We start from the raw sequence: 13,078 nt of genomic DNA, 5'->3' as shown, positions 1-13,078 counted from the left end.
CCTCGGATGGAAGATCGGACGAGCGGCCCCGCATTATCGTCCCCCCCCCCTCTCTCCAATCGGGGGTGGATGAGCGTATATGTATATATTGATAATACAATAGACGCGCACCAACACAGAACGAGGGATTAAATGTGTGTACTTTTGCGCACAAAATGTTCGTACCACCGAATCGCGTAGCCGTGCAGGCGGTTGGCAGTGGCGGTGGCAGCCCAAGCACCTCGAGGTCAAAATAGAAAGTCCAGCCGCGGCTCTCCGGCGCGAGGTGGTATACGTGGGCGTGCTATTGACGAAGGTGGAGAGAGAAAGGGCCGCGCGAGTCGGCGAGGGAAGAAAATAGATGAGAATAGAATGGACCGCGTATGTATACTCGGGCGGCGATGGTCCGTTGACGGAGGAAAGAAGAATAACAAAAAAAAACAAAACAAAACAAAACAAGAGGCTCGAGAGCGTGGGTGTGTAGAGAGTGGCGGCCCTCGCGCCGTCGAGGCAAAAGCGCAACTGACGCTGCGGAGGCTTGCCAACGGCACGGAGAGCCGGCTTGTGTGGTGGAGCGTTTGGAGCGGAGTTGCGGGGCTCCATCTCTCTTTCTCTCTTTGTTGTACGGCGCTGGCTGCCGAGAGCAGAGGCATATATAGTAGATATAGTATGTACGCGAGGCAGTTTTATTTCGGTTTCTGCACTGGGGACAATGATTTATTTATTATTATTATTATTTTTTTTTCTTTTTCCGGTGATTAAGTTCATTTAGCTTAATGGACCCTGGAATATTGATTCGACCATTGGAACAAATCATGAAAATTTTTTCGTGCACTGGTTGAAAATTTAGTGGTGTTTTTATTTACAATTGAAATTGGATCAAAACTGAAGGGCAAGTCAATTGAAAAGTATGAATCGATTGCCTCTGAAGCAATTACAAGTTTGGAACTTTGCGCTTGTCGCATTGGATTGTTTTATGGAAACTATATGATGCGTGTACGTATCGCTTGGAAAATTAAATGCAGTGGATTAACAGTAAACTCATATATCATACGGAGTAGGGTGTAGTGAGCAAAAATTGCAATGTAAGAATATATACCGTGAGTTTCGCAAGATGTCATCGAGAAAATTATCACAAACAATGTTACATATTGTCATAAATGTGTCTATGCAGGTATACACATATAAAAACGGTTATGAGATGAAATAACTTTGATTTTAAACCAAATAGCATTTCAAAACTGAATGACAAACGCGTTAAAGGACTAATTGGATCAGTATATCATCATTTCGTGCTCGAATTCATTGTCCCAAACGGAAAAATAGCCTCGACGAGGCTACTTTCATTTCACACGTAATACCCCCACACAAGCCGCAAACACACAAACTACAGCTCTAGGCTGATTTCGTACAAAGAAGGGCCCATACGAGGCTACCATCTGTAAATTTCCGTGCACGGCTCGGTTTTTCATTTCGCGGACGGCCAGCCACGGCTGTGGGCAAAAGGAGCGGATCCTCCTCTCCCTCCATATACCACCATCACAGACACAGACCCATGCGTCCCACGAGAGAGAGAGGAATAAAAAGCCGAATGAGCACGCTCGTGTGTGTCCGTGCGACTAGCTTCGAGGATAATGATATGTGTGTGTGTATCCTAAGCAGTAGCAGCTGCTATATACTCTCAACGCCCCGCGTAAACTTTTTTCCTCTCGTCACGAGTTTTTTCTCTTTAATCTCGTCTTCTCTCCTTTTTCCAGGGAAAGCTCGCGATCGAAGGCGAAGATCAAAGGTGATGGGATTAATCATATGTGTTATCCTCCACTATACGATTCTCGGACTGGCAAACAAAAAAATCACCCAAAATCGACACTCGTGACTGCACAAAGCTAATACCCTGCACTCGAGGAAAAAAGGGAAAAAAAAGAGGAGTGTGGCACAAGTGGATGATGCTCTTCGAAGAGGAAACGTCGAAACCCAAAGTAACTTCAGAGCTACGAGGTGCAACCCGACCCGATCCTCCTTTCGACTCTGGCCCGCCCCTCTCTGTCTCTCCTATATGCGTCGGTTTGGAGAGAAAAAAAGGTGGTGGTCGCACGCGCGATAGATCGGTTTTGGTGGCGAGGCCGATCTTTCCGGTCCGGGTACAGCTCGAGGATATTCTTGGGAATCGAGGATACGCTGTTGTAGCGTTCCTTGCGGAGGAAGGAAAAAAATGACAGGTGACGCCGGAAACGAACGAGGGGCTGGATTACAGGGGGAGCGGGAAAGGACTCGGCACCCGATGTTTGTTTACAGGGAGAAATGGGAAAGCAAAGAGGATGTGAGCTGTTGATTCACCAAAAAACACATTGAGCAAACAGATAATTAATTGGTGCTCGTAACACATTTTCTTGAAAATTTTCCAGTTAAAAAAAAACAAAAAAAAAGTGTTAACTGGTTGTTTCCTCAAATATTGCGCAACGAGTGTGTATATACATGTGAAAAAAAAAAAAAGATAAACAAATTTGAAAACGTTCCTTAGTCAAGATGGATCCACGAGAACTCGCCCTTTCCTCTTATTCTTGTTAGAGTTCACGTACTTTTCGACAGCCACGTAGATGATAAGAAAAAGGAGATCCGTACAAGACAACGTATACCTATATAACCCGGCATGTAAATATACCTGTACAAAAGGGAGCCAGGTAAAGAAAAAAAGGAAGAAAAGACGGCGCACCGCACACAAGAGAGAGAGAGACCGGGTCACAATGCCGTGGTGCTGCCGAGAACAGCGTATGTATATTTACAACAATGAAAGAAGAAAAGAAGAAGAGCGAGCCAAAGGAAGAGAGGAGGCGGATGTCATTTCGTGGTCGACTCGTTTCACCGGCCTCCTCGCAGACACAAACACATACGCGAGTCGGCACTGTTCTCCTTTTTCATCTCTTTTGTGTCACTGGCGCGGCTCCACGGAATTTTTCCTCCTTCCTGATACAACGTGGGAGGTAATATACGCCCGATCGAATTTTTCGCGAAAACGCGTCTATAATATATACCTACACTAACGCATTGTCTTTCCCGAATAGAAACTTACTTGGATTTCCTCGCGTGCAACACGATGTTAGAGGCATCACCCATAGGTGTCATATTCCTCTCCTCTTCCTCTGCCTTTGTGTTTCGTCTCGGCTAAAGTAGGTATAATACCCTAATGGCAGGACTCGCGACCAACTCGCCGATTTCCCCTTTCGAAAAGGAGGTCGTCTCCGTCGTACGCACAATAGATCCCGCATGCACACCGAGGGGCCTTTTATGTGTGCCGTGGGCACGGCCTTTTTCATACACAGTATATATTATACACCCAATTAGACGTTTTTGCGAAGAGAAAACTCTCCATCGAGTCATAAACGCGGGAATTTTGCGTTTCGTTTTTTCCTCCGCCTCGGCTTTAATTGCATTTCCGAGTTTGTACAGGTGAATCGGAGAATATGATGGCAAAATTTATTTCCGACGTGAAATTAAATACACCCGCGTTCTGCTTGCGCTGGAGATGCCGATCGCAATCTTTTTGTATATATGGCTCGTTAGGCGAGTGAGTCTATACTTTGCTCCTTTATTGATACATTTGACATTAACCTACTTAACGGACACGCCTTGGTGTCTCGGAAAGAGGCTATACTCTCGAGAACACGCATCGAGCGCGCATTGGTTGTCGATTTATCGTGGAAATCGCGATTTTCCCACGTTTTCCGTCACTCCGAGCATCAATCTACATCTTATACGTAACATCGAAACAGTACTATTTTGCACAACAATCTCCTTGACGAAGCACACACCAACTCAACATTATTACCTTTCGATGCAACGAACCGCCCGAAACAGGTGCATGTGTGCATACAGATGTACCTTTACCTCGAAAATATCATGAGGTATATAACACGCAGAGGTCGTCTATCGGCCTGCCGTACTGTGACCGAGACCATCGTGCGGAGCAATACGTATTTGTCATCATATTTATGTTATACATAGCAGCAGCTAAACTTTCGAATTATGGGCACGTACATATACTTGGCCGCATCCATACCGATCGCCGAAATCGAGCTCGACACGCAAGAGCGGCACGCAAAGGTAGGACCGTCTTTTCCACGTGAGACGCATTGCATTGCATTGCCATCAGTGTGTAGGAATATTATTAATAGTACATCAGTTCCACTCGTACTTTGTTAATATTTTCCAAATTTTATCAATCACGATTTACTTCATACGTCCATATACTTTAAATCGTTAAAATTGTTGGTTGGTAAATATGTGATCATTTTTTTTTCAACTGACACCGAAACAATTGCGAGTTTAGCAAGAGTACTTAATCTTATCACCTAATTACTGATTTTCCAATACCCTGTATAAATATTTTTATTCCTTGTTTATATACCTCATGTTGTTTATTATGCTTTGCTTTACCTTCTAATTACAAGTTTTTTTTTTTTCCTCCTACCTTTATTACCTTGTTAATTTTTTAAATAAATATTAGAATGGTTTTTTTCATACCTATGACACAACTCGGCTCTTATTGCCTATGACCTTCTCTTTAGCCTACATGGGACGAGATATATGGTTCGTATTGGTAATCGACGCGTCAATGGTAATAATGGTAGAGGGTTTACCGCACCAATGATATAATTCTGCAGTATACCACTATAGTGGATGCTGAACGAGCACCGAGCTGCTACTTATTGCTACAATACTTTGTGATGCAGTTTTATACCAATCGGTATCAGGCGTTTATTTGCTTTTTCCTGTTATGACCTCTATATTATAAAACAGCTCAGCCATTTTTCTTCTGCCTTTACAACTAGCATCCGTATACTACGACTCGCCTCAGGATGATATTTACGACCATCACCCGATGTCAGCAAGAGCCAGGTAGCCGGTTTTCAATGGATGCTCTCTTACGGAGACCATGACTATACGATGTTGCCGGCGCTAAGAAATGATTGGTGTCCCTAAAACCAAACTCTGAACAAATGCACAGCGTGAAACAAAACATGTTACAAAGACAGCGGGGCGTCGAGTAGTGACGTTTATGGCTCCGAGGTCCCTAAACCAGCGTAGATAATGGGGTTGCTGTACAGTCACTCAACAATACCAAAGCCCGTTTCGACCAATCCTACGAGATCTGCGAAATCCAGGAGCAAGATGCATCGGAAAAATTAAACGTTACTCTTGAGCGCTCTTTTTCGGAGGAGACTGTGAGCTTCCTTAAATTAATACTTGCCATCCCTGCCGATGACCTATCGAAACCCCACTCGAGTGCCAACTACTCCAAGTTTTCTTTTTTCGCTCTTCCTTGTCAATGACAAATAACAATAACATTTACTTCGTACGCGTACAGTTACAACAAACAAGCTGGCACATTCATTACGCGCTATCCAGCCACGACCTTGTCCATAAAGAGGAAGCAAACATCTGGAAAGATGAATGTTCCATCGCTAACATATTTTCCTTCTCAAAGTCACCCAGGCTGTTACCTTCTTCCCTACTTACTTCCTCCTTCTTTTATTATAACTTTGGGGAAGCAAAAAATCTATCAATCTCGGTCACCTCTCTGCGACCTCTGACGCATACACGATTATTCAGCTACATCCAGCTTTCAACGGATCAAGTGATAATGAGTTAGCAGTGCTTTACTGTGGAAAGTTTTTCGTGAGTTATTTTTCCAACCGAGGATTTCTCAATCGGTACATCCATTTTTCGTTTTTGCCCGCTGTATCTATACATTTAGACATGCCATTCGCCTATAAATGTGTACCTTCTTCTTTTAAATACACAAATATTCGATCAAGCAAGCTTTTTTACATCATCCATTTCTTCTTACAGCTGTAATTATGATTACTTTGCTTCATAAGTTTATCAATCCGAGGTTATACTTTCATTGATAGCCAACCAATTGACGTGGAAAACTGAAGAGAACGATGCCCCTTTCTTTACTGTAATTTCTTATTTGTTGATAATTAATTTGTAACAACAATTGCAACCTAATCAATGTATCTTGATATCTAATTTATCTTTCTTTCTCCTCCCCTACTCTAATTGTTAGGTATTAAATATAGAATATTACGCGCCAAGGGTAAAAGTATAGGTGCGGCGGCACTTCCTTCCGGGTGATAAGCATTTAGGAGGATGGTAAAATGCCTTTGAGTAGGGAAAGCGATTTTTTTATTTTCCCCCAATGAAAATGCGACTTTTTCAGGGTTGAGAGTGCACCATCACCTTCCAGGTAAAAATAGCATTTAATGCTTACTAGAAAAGTATTTTAACGTCTTTCGTGTGTAAATTGCCTCCCAAGCCGGAAGACAAGGGTGGCAACGATTCGGAGGATGGTAAATACTTCTCCTGCATTAAAAGTAGGAATAATAATGTTCACACCTGGTGTGCATCCAACCAGGAAAAGCACAAGAAGGCCTGGTGTGTTTGCCCTGGCGACATGAGTCACCAGTTGCGAAAACTACTATTGCCATACGAACACGATTTTTTACGCAGAAGACAGTGTGTTATAGCATCTTCGCATCTCAAGTCAGGAAAAAAAGTCGTATATAGGTTCAAAGCAGGTACGGTAAAAAAATTAATTCACCTCCAAAAATTGTAATGATTGATCTTCATCCGATCATCTACTATTGTTTAATGTTCTTCTTTCGATTAAAAGTAACCTGTCCTTCACTTAAAAATTCAACTAGCAATAGTCATCACATCTACATGTCTCTCAATAGTCCTTTCTGTACAAAACGTGTCGCAAAAAGCGCAAACTCCGCACCAAGTGAATTCCCTTTTTTTTCTGTATAAGCACAGGAGGGGAAGGGAGCCCCGTTCCCATGAATGACGGAAAAAGCCAAGGCGAAGCAGAGAGAAAAAAAGTAACCAACGCAGGAGCAAAAAAGAGCGCACGTAACGCTGTAAGAATAAAAAAAAAGAGAGAGAAGAAAGAGGGTGGCGAGCTCGCGTACGTTTATTGAGGGCACTAACGCTTTCGTTACGGCAGCTGAAATCGGAGATCTCGACGGTACACGCAAGCTCCAAGTGGCCGCGAAAAAACATCGGAGGGGTCGAAAAAAAAAAAAAAAAAAAAAAAAAAGAAACTGGAATCTTGAGCGCAGTGACCGGAAGTTCCCTTCAACTGAACCTCTGTCGTTGAACTTTTCAGTAAATTTGCCACCCGGTAACGAGAGAAAAAAATTTGTAAAAAAATCCCTCGTTTCACGATGGTAAGAGACGAAAGCGAGATACATCCTCCGCGTGATTCCTCAAGCACAAAGGTACCCTTGGGGACGTTTTGTCGTCATGCTAATGCAAAAGACAATGCGTTCCACGGTCGCATCGCGTTTCCAGTACCCATCCATCGGACACGAAAATTAACCGCGAGCCGCCCACAGTATACACACTTTTATATACCTACACTAGTTGCCGCGGGTGGAAAGGTACGTACACAGGTACACGCACCGGAAGAGACGGTTGTGGAGCGCCCCTTTTTCCCCCTCGCGGACGGACGCGAGAGACCGGAGAGCCACATCCTGTCCTTAACCTTGCGCGATTCTCTACAGGAGAATTTTTTTCCTTCGTTACGGTTGGCGAGAAGGCGATATGACGAAAGGCTCGCCATTGTGTACGACGGTGGTTAATGCCACTTTGGCGGGAATGAAGATTTTTTTTTTTTTTTTTTTTTTTTTTTCACTCGTATTTTGTTTGGACACATGCGATATTGAACGGTTGAGTCGTCATACTTTGGGATATGGCCAATTGAAGATTGATGTTGCTTAAGCGAGAGCAACAATTGTGTCGTTCGTGCTTGAAACAATACCGCGGAAGGACTGGGTGTATAAAAACAGAGGTTTCAATTCGTGTTCAAACTGATGTTGCACAACCCGTCAGGGCTGACAAATAAAGTACAATAGACTGTATAAATAAATTTTAGTCTGATGATAAAAAAGTTAAACAACAAAATTAATTTGTATATATATATATACCTTTAAGTGCACGAGTATATTTATAAGAAGTAACGAAAAAAAAAATTTCCTTATCCAAATCGGTAAAAGTGGCAGAGAACACGCAAACAGAAACAACCGCGAAGAAGAAAAAAGCCAGACAGACGAGCCGGTAAACCGGTAGCCAAATGGATAGGCAGAAAAACGCAAAATCAGCGATATGAGACACCCTCGCTTTGTACGTATATAACGCGGATCCCTATCTTTCCCAGGAGGCACGAGGAGTGGAAGTAGGAACGTCGATTCGTCGGTGTGTGTATATACCAACATGTATTATGGAACGGGGCATATCTTTCTTGCGTCCTACGCGAGGGACTTTGCATTTTCGAGAGATATATAATAAATCCCCTTGGGTGTAGCGTATGTGCACTTCCTTTCCAACGTTGTCGCGACATTGTATGCACATTTAAGCGAGACGCAAGGCGTGACGGCTGTACGACGCCGAGACGGTGCCTCATTGTTCATTTTTGTCATTTCAGGCGTCGTCGTGTGCGATCGACCGAGTGGGTGTTTGTTCATGTACGCCGAGACGCGGAGAGTTTATGAGGGGTTGGCGAAAGCGTTTGTTGCCTATATGTGTGATTGACTCTGTGTACATTATTTCTTTTGAATTAATGATCCGTCTCTAGTTGGGTATGTATAAATATGACATGAAACAATTTTTTCCATCCATTTTCGACTTCTGTGTTAAAAATCATTTGTACTTGAGCTTGCAAAGATATGTATCATCAAGTTTGATGATTTTGTGAGATTGTGCAAATTAAACTGAGTAACTTTTTAGTCATAAGCTTATATACATCGTTAACTCTGTGCATTGGATGAGGGTATCGTATTAACAGATTTGTATCAAATACTTTTACCTACGATGAGTTATATAACTTTATTAAATAACTCTTTTTATTATATAAGCGATTGTCAACGTCGAATTGAAATTCACGTTTTTAAACATTTTTATTTTATGGGAGTACACAATTTTTCAATTACGGTAAAAATTACTTACCCATGTCCACTCACCGTACCTTGATTCGCAAACCACGTTTAAATTTTTAAAGTAATTTATCGTATTAAAACACGAGGAACAACCATAACCATAAAATAAAAATATAAAGATAAGCAACTATCATATTAACAACTATTGAACAATGTTAAAATCATATTTTATGTTTATTTGTCATAAAAAAATTTAAGACTTCAAACTTTGCGGTTTGCGAATCAAGGTACGGTAAGTGTACCAACATTTTTCTAACTTATCAGCATCGAATAAGTTACCGACTACCAGTAGTACACTGGTTACCTACAATCGCAAGACAAATTCCTGCATTACCAACGTACGTAAGATAAAACTACATCCAACTCGATCGGACTGCAATTTAATTGACCCCAAAATAACTTGCTCTGACCGTATAAATATACAGATGGCATACGTAAACCGAGGATTACAATAAGCGGAGCGGCAATTTGCGGCGGGAACGATTGAAACGAGGGTACAGGGGCACGTGGCGGCCATATGACAGAACGCAACACACTTGCGAAGGAGAGAGCCGTGAGAGCCGCATCGGAAGAAAAAAAAAACCTCGAACAGTTTACGCGCTCCTCCTTTTCGCAAGCCCTTGCATAGCGCGCATATCCGGAGCCTTTTTTTCCCTCTCTCTCCAGCGGGTACATAATTTAGAAGCACGGAGATGTTTTTTTCTCACTTTCCACGCAAAAACCTCGATTAAGGATGCACGCGAGAGTGGCTGCACTTCCCGACCGAATTCCAACGTATCTATCTTTTTAGCGTGAGAACGCTCGTCATCGCTGGGGCAGAAAGAGTTCACCCGAAACGCTTGAAACAACAACCAACCAGCCGGAAAAGCCTTTTTCTTTCTCCGGCTTCTGTCCTATCCTCCTCCTCCTCCTCCTCTATACACTGTAGTCCAAACAAACCGAGCCCACGAAACTAAAAGCCTCGTGCACGTGACACTTTGTATATTGTACCTTCACCAAATTAAATCCAGTTGACTCGACTAAGCCACGTTTTTCTTTTCCATACACGTGTATACAAATACATATAGGGATGGGAATCAACCCCGTGGCCGACTATGCTAATACTCGCGCGATGGTAACAAAATCTTGGTAGTCGGAGCACAGTGTAATTTCGTTCTCCCCGGCGGAACTTTGCTCAAACTTTTCCAGGCGGATTCAGCGCTGCTTCCCGATAACTAAGAGCAAACACTCGCGTTTTGTGCTCCAGCCCACGAGCAGTCGAGCTTTCGGTAATTAAGCAACTCGCGTGTGCTTGATTGGAATGGCGCTAAAATTTTGGGGAAAATTGCCATTTTTACCGGCCGCGCCTCGTAATGCATGAAGTCCGGTCTGCAGATTAACGGGGAATGGATTCGAGCGTTTACTTGGCGAAACGAGGGGGAGAGACGGGAGCAAGAAAGTTACAACTTTGAATTGAAAGAGCGGATCGTAGGGATCAGGTTTGTGGATCCGAAAGACAAATGGTCGGGTGATCTAAATTTATACGCGCACAGGGTACCTATATACACACGTACACCGTACAGTTTGAGGTAATCAAACCGGAGCGGAGAGCTTTACTCGATTTTTTTCGTAAAAGCACAAAAACCTTATTACCAATACGCTCCAAAGTCGTATGGTTTATCTTTTGATTTGCATATAATATTTTCTCTGCCGTTACAATAAGCTTTGCTGGAAACGGTGACTTTCGAAGCCTTAGACGTACAAGTCGTATGGTAGCTACCACAGCTTGCACGAGCACATAATATCTGGCACTTAGTATATAATATATTACCTATACCTATGAACATTACAGTCACGCACGCATTGGAATTCGAAAGGCCGGCGCGAAAACATCGATGCTTGCGTTCGGTTGTGTATTAGCATGTGCGTTTTCGCGCGTGTAACACCACCGGGTGATTTTTATTCATCGACTATATATTTATTATAGTTAGGGTATTTACCTCACCTTGACTCTTATGTACAGATTCGCCGAGCGAAAACAGTGACGTGGTTGGACGGGACGAACTCGTTGTTAATTGAAAATAAATCGAGTACGCGGGTATTGTACGTGCATTTATCGTTGGTCAATGTAACCCAGAGGGTGGGCGTGGATGTTTGTTGTGAGCGCAGCGGGAGGAGAATCGGTGGAGCGTTCGCGTGCCGCGGGTCTCTCCGTTGAAGGACTATTATCGGGGGTAGACGAGGGGAGAAGGCTATTACGGGCATCTGTCGCGAGTTTTCGTGTACCCACGTGGGCCGTAATGCGATGTATGATTGATCGACGGAGCTCGAATGTTGCGGGGCTATTTAAATGAGGGCCGGGATTTACGTGTGCGTTAATTGGGTGTTTATGCGAGCGTTCCCCTCGCGATTTCTACTTTGCTCGTGTTTGACTGTGGGTCGGTTTCTTTTTTTATTACTATTATTGAATGGACCCGAGGGCACTCAAAGTTTTTGTTTGATTTCTATTGTTTTTTTTCGAGCATTCGCGATACGGTTAATGTTTTGACAACTGTGGCTCTTCCGATTAAATTGTTCTTTGCTCGGGCCAAATACTCTTTTCATCATTGCCAATCCAAAGTGTGTTGAAATTTTTATTTTTCTACAATTTAAATAGCAATTTTTAAAAACTTCAAAAATAATATCAAATCGGTGATTCTAAGCTGTTTCGCATGCATATATATTTTTTTTTATATCCATATACGATTTTTGAAACCCAACTCACTTTAATCCATCACCAAACATTTTAATCCATACATTGTGTATAGTATTGATAACAACGGTTATTACGACGATAACAATGATAACAATAACAATAATAACTCATTAGTCTTCAAAATTTCAAAAATTTATGAAAATTATTCTTGTAATGATGAAAACAAATGCTGTATTATTTAATAATTAAGTAATTCTATATTTATACAATTACTATGAAATAATGATAATAATACCAATAGATTGTACCAAATAACCTGCTGTCAATAGATTCTACATACCAATACTGCAATCGTTATAATCGTTTATGTATTTTATGAAAATTTAAAAATTTTATGTTTAACAATTACTGAATATTTTAATACAGTTGAATATAACAATGAAAATTTTTTATTACTAATCAATAAATCTTTGTCTGATATTTACTACTTTAAATAACAACAACAATAATAATAATAATAATAATAATTATTATTATTATTATTATTATTATTAGAGCTTATGTCCTTTTTTTAAATTTTCATGATGGCACAACGCTGCGATGAATGAAAGATTTGTTTGTATCCTTTTTGACCAGTGTCGGAAATTAATTCATACTGGTTCTGTATTTATAACTTATGGCAGCAATAATCATGATAATAATGTAATAATAAAAATAAAAATATGAAATTGAAAACAAGGACAGCAGTTGGGACCATTACCCAATCGTCACAGTACGATCGTCGACTGCGTAAGTATGCGCGTGTACACCCATTGTAATTTATGACGGCGTGTTGTCATGTATTATCGTAAACCGAGAACAACTCGATGAAACGAAGCGGGGCTCCAGTACCCAGAGATCGAAATACCGATTGTCCGCGCGACGCTGTTGTTCATTTATAAATTAGCTTTCACTTGCCCGTTCGCGCGAGTAGTCGACACCCGCGTTGGAAACCCGAGAGATAAGGTAAAACGCGTTTCAACTGTTATTCATTCGACCAAAAATTCAAGGATCACGCGTGTGAAAGCGCGAAAGTGCCAAGTTTGGCTTTCACTCGATTGTTCGATGCGACCCGACGGGGAAGTGCGCGTGTATAACCCATTGGCCGTGGCAAATGAATACATTATTAGTTTCACACACTGCAGGCGAATCAAGTGATCTTCAAGCTGTTATTTAATAATTTTTTTACAACATCACGGTGTCGCTTTCGCGTTTAATCGAAAAAATCACAGGTACGCTTCGTCGACACGAAAACACCCGGTGCACGCGTGGCTGGAAAAAAAAAAAAAAATTGGCCCAGTCATCGCACACGCTACACCGTCCCTAATCGCCCGAAGAGCCCATAAACTAATAGGACGCGTGTGTAGGTATGTGTGCCATCGGGGAG

At 42.0% G+C, this 13,078-nt stretch overlaps 1 protein-coding gene across 6 annotated transcripts in view; it reads right to left on the bottom strand.

Moving 5' to 3' along the window:
• The window catches only part of LOC106642948 (uncharacterized), a 196,403-nt gene that overhangs the window by 60,407 nt on the left and 122,918 nt on the right, over positions 1 to 13,078 (bottom strand). The window lies entirely within an intron of this gene.

The sequence above is a fragment of the Copidosoma floridanum genome, unplaced genomic scaffold (genome assembly GCF_036245765.1).
Source record: "Copidosoma floridanum isolate Cflo_tuat_1 unplaced genomic scaffold, Cflo_Japanese_pri ptg000001l, whole genome shotgun sequence".
Taxonomy (NCBI): Eukaryota; Metazoa; Arthropoda; class Insecta; order Hymenoptera; family Encyrtidae; genus Copidosoma; species Copidosoma floridanum.
The sequence above is the reverse complement of the archived record's forward strand: the minus strand, read 5'-3'. Positions and strand labels throughout refer to the sequence as shown.